This window comes from Teleopsis dalmanni, chromosome 2 (assembly GCF_002237135.1).
Source record: "Teleopsis dalmanni isolate 2A chromosome 2, ASM223713v2, whole genome shotgun sequence".
In the NCBI taxonomy this organism is placed as follows: Eukaryota; Metazoa; Arthropoda; class Insecta; order Diptera; family Diopsidae; genus Teleopsis; species Teleopsis dalmanni.
In genome coordinates, this window is record NC_051847.1 from 15,152,089 (window position 1) to 15,157,242 (window position 5,154).

Below are 5,154 nucleotides of genomic sequence, written 5' to 3' on the forward strand. Positions count from 1 at the left end.
CGTTTTAATTCTGCTGAGGTATTACTCAGTCGCGGTCCGGGTCGTTGCAATAAATTTGTTTTATTGACTAGTTCGAAGCTGGTAAACCAATGAGTGGAAAGTAAAAGACCGTTTGTTTTTATTATTTAAAATTTATTTAAAGTTTTCTTAAATAACTTATTCTAGTCTTGATTCTACTCAGTAAGTTTTATCCAAAGACGTCAGAACATCAAAGGGTTTTTTCCAAATCTACGTAATTAGTTTCTAGCCAAAGACGTCAAAACATCAAAGGCGTTTATAAAATCTATTCAATAATTTTTACCCCAAAGACGTCAGAACATCAAAGGGTTTTTCCAAATCTACGTAATTAGTTTCTAGCCAAAGACGTCAAAACATCAAAGGCGTTTATATAATCTATTCAATACCTTCTACTGATTTATTAAGCCTTAGCGTCGAAACACCATGGGCTTCTAAAAAAAAAAGACTTAGCGCTGGAGTAGAGTACTACTCACTTCGGTGTGCCGGTGCTAAGTGATCTTTCATATAAAATCTCCGCTATTTATATACGACACTTTGCTTTGCTTAAATGCACGCACAACCGCACAAGTGTAATTCGCTGTCAGCTTTGTTATGCTTGTCGTGTGTGCGTATGTTCGCGGTTGGCTTTGTTTTGCTTGTCGTGTGTGCGTGTGTTCGCGGTTGGCTTTGTTTTGCGTGTCGTTTGTGCGTATGTTCGCGGTTGGCTTTGTTTATTTGTTTAAATATATAAATCGAGTTTTATCCAGACGATTTTTAGTAAAAAATAATAAGTTTTATGTAGGGCAGAATTTGTAAAAAATTCCGTCCTTACAATTAGAAATACAATACCAGGCCAGATAATATGAATCCTTTAACAATAAAAATCTTCAACTGGAGACATTTTAGATTGTATTTTCTGCTTGACCATAACCATTTTGGGGTGAGTGTCATTTTGTAGAATTATAAAATATTTTCAATGAGCTGCTCTCTTCTCTACAGATTTCTATGTTGTTCTATATTATATTTATTGGAACATAAAAATATCTACAGTTTGTAGCAAACATATTTCTAATATCTAAATAATAAACGTAAAGAGTACTGTTTATAAAAATTGTGTACAGATATAACATTCTCGTAAATTTTAACAAAAGAAATTAATTTACAATAGGTGTACATATGTATAGACTCCACATCGATAAAGCCTATTTTACAGTTCATGCGATATTACATATATATGTATTTCTATTAAAGAAAAAACATGTTTTTCTATTATCTACTTATTGTAATAATAATCCTCATATCATACGTTTAGGTTTTATTTTTTTTTATTTATTTTCCATGTATTAGAAAAAAAAGTAACTATTGTATATATATATATACCTGTATAAATTCCCAGAGCCCCATTTGTGCACCATTGGGACGGCATTACCATTGCACAATTGCAGTACACAATCAATTTCAATACGTTATTTGAAATAATTGGCTACAAATCGTCATTACATCGACATCATGTCCCAAACCACAAATTGCAGTTAGAAGCCACAATTGTAGGCATACGCAACACACACTGGCCGTCGTACAAACATATCTGTTCTGAATGCATCTGGCATAAATGCCTCATCAGAAGTACGAGTATCTTTACTACACATATATGCAGCAAATATGCATTACATTGTATAGCATTCCAAGTGGTCAGTAGTAGTTGTGCAGCTGTTAAGGTAGTGGCACATGGCAACTTTAACTGACCTACACGACCAACCGGCTGACCATCCACAGCCACACAGCCACACAACCACACGACCAAGCAACAAACAAACAAACAAACAAACAATCTTGTTCCTCTTTGGCTCCATGTGTATGCGCATGTAAAGTACGTGCACTTGGCATTCATGTAATTATGTTGGAGCTTGAAATTAAAATTGGACCCGTCCTGACCAATGTGTTACGGTAAATGTGGCAAAGATCAATAACAACAGGCACAACAACCTATGCAATAACAACAACAAAAACAACAACAATCAAAAGGTAAACTAATTTGTGCAAAGTTCATACATTTTGTGCAAATAATCGCAATGCAACAGTTTTTGCATTTAGATTTTCTGTTGCATACTTAACATTTTAATTTGAGATACAATTTCCTTGCACTTCACGCAAATAAAATTAAAATTTTTCTCTTCTAATCGAACATAATAACCTTTGTGTAAACACTTGTGTAATTACACTAAATTGTGTTGTGTTCTATTGTTCTATTAAGAACATTTGCAATTAACTGTCTAAGAAAAATGTAAGACAAGACAATTTACAAATATTGGGCAAAGCAGTGGAAGAGACAAACAATTTCTTAAAAATGGTTTAAAATAAAAATAAATTATGTATCTAATATAATGTAAATGTTCCCACATTAAATAAAAACTCCTAAAATAAGCTCATTTCAGACAGTTTTATATTTAGTAAAACTATAATATAGACAGGAGGGGATTGGGGAGTGGATTTCCCCTTTACGGTATAGTCTATAGATAATACACTATAAAGGTATCACCAAATATTTTTCTAGTATGTCGTTTGCATTGACACAACTTTGACTACGCCACTGACATAAATAGGTATTGTAAATAAAAATGATTCTAACAAAACTATTATAAAAATTTTTTTTTCAATTTATGAATATATAGAAAGATATATAGAAAAGAAATCTACAACAGTACATTTTTAATAACTGCTAATGAAGACATCATGGCACTTAAACTGCAGAGTCTTTGATAAGGATAATAGACTAATATATGACTATATCAATATGACTACATCAATATGAAAGAAACAAAAACATTGAGCAAAAGAATCCATATTTGTTACAGTAACAAAAGGTGTCAACCATGCCATCAAGAAGTCAATAACACAACTATCTATAGGCATATAACACAATAACTATAGGCTTAAAACTCTTATGAAAAAATCGTCATGATTTCGATTTCCGGGACATACTCATTGGACAACGAATTTTAGTAACAACAGCTACTATTTTGAATACCTTTTTCCCCTATGATATATGATACATTATAGGTTATTTTTCGGGATAATGTCCTTTAAAGTTACCAATAACCAATAACTACTTCTTGTTGCCCGTTGGCTATGTAAAAAATATATACTAGCAGATGCTAAATGGCGTGTGTAATATAATTATTGTAAAAGGCTCACAACTATAAACGCCGATCTCTTGAGAAATAAACTACATCGGCGTATATACTGCAAGTACTAGCAGAAGTACTTATAAATACTCATCATATACTCGAGTTGTATGAGTCGTAAGTACACTCTAACGAACTTTTGTTTGCCGTATTTGTCAATAATATTTTATCAAATCAGTCAGTTTGATTTCGTATTACAGAACTAACATAATTCCGCTTACATAGTTTTAAAGAATTCGGAAACCAATTATAAATTAAAGCTATAAGTAAACAAAAAATTCCTAAATCCATTAAAATTTTGAAACATTAGATGGTAAAATATGCCAAATATTAAAAAAAATAATTTATAAATATAATAAGAAATAATATGAAATATATTATTAATTAGGTAATCAAAATAGAACTGTTTACTTCAAACACTAATTATATCAAATTACTTTAAATAGACATTTCTACTTCCTTATAAACCTACATAAAATAATTAGATAAACTGATAATCAAAATTGAAAATTATACTTTCTTCAGTTACTTCTCTATTCAGCTCAGTCATAATATGCATCATGAGAAAAATACATTGATCCAGAGAGTATAAATGACAGTTTCCAGCAATTCTAATCATCTCAAATAAAAAAATAATAAGATCTGCTAATTTTGATAAGAATAATAATTTTTATGATGGTCACGTGAATATGCAGTCGATATTAAAGTAATGCAATAAAAAGAATAGCAGTGCTCTATTCCATAAAACGTCTCAACGTAACAACTTTGAGCCGCAAGGTGTCGCACGCATTTACGAGATCGATATATGAACTATGGTATAAAATTCAATTACTCAGATTTCTAATACTTTTTATTGCACTTAAATTGCAGCACTATATATAATATTATACTCAATAGTTGTAGTGATTATTCCTTAAATGTGAGTACCAATCTCTTATGTACTGAATATGCCTACTGCAATATCTGCACTCGGAGCAACAATTTTGTTTAATTTGAAAAACGTGTTGGCATTTTTCCGCTTTGTTCATGTAGTTTTTCTACACAATTCCAATAGATTCTCCTACTTATATATACATTTTTAACAGTGTATTCTAGTATAGTGATTGGAAAAAAAATGTCATTGGTAAATGAAAGATGTTTATACTCCATCATTCTGCTTCATTGCTGTGACATTCATTCAATTTATAAACCGCAAAAATTTCCTGCATTTAGAGTTCATCCTTTATAGGTCATGGAAGAGGAGCCCAGCTTCTAAATATCAGCAAGAAAACTTAAACAATTTCGCTTCGCGTGTTGCCAGGTTAAAAGTTTATTCATGTTTTATTCACATTTTTATTACCAAACTGGTTGTAGACAATCCAAAGTTGCAGTTGCTATTTAAATGTCGTTAACAATTTTAGGAGATTTTATTTAGCAGTAAATTCATTTGTTTGAGGCGCATCTATCTTAATAATTTAATAAAATGAAATGTCAACTGGAGTCAAAGTTTTGAAAAAAAATTCAAACCTAACGAAAATTGAAATTAAATTAAGTGTTCAAATAATCGCAACAATTGACGTTAATAGACGACAAAGGCTATTGGTGCCATAAATAATCGTGTACATATGTTATTTAATGGGCCATCTTAAAGATATTGAGGGTTTTTTGACAGATTGTTATTTGGTTAGATTTTTTTTAATACTCTATTGCTTGGTTTAAGTACCGACAGACCTTCCTGTTCTGACCCAATACGCACTCCGCATCATTAAAACTTAAGACTTATAACCAACGTAATAAAAGAGACTATTTTTGAAGATCTACATATGGGATATACACCATACTCACTAGGCAAATTATTTAGGTATTTTTCCTCTTCCTCATGTAGCTTCTGCATTTTTAGTAACCCATGCCATTTTTCGGCACATGTGTCCACTAATAAATAACCTTTTAACGCCACGTATCTGGGTTAATATTGATAATTCGCATCCACTCT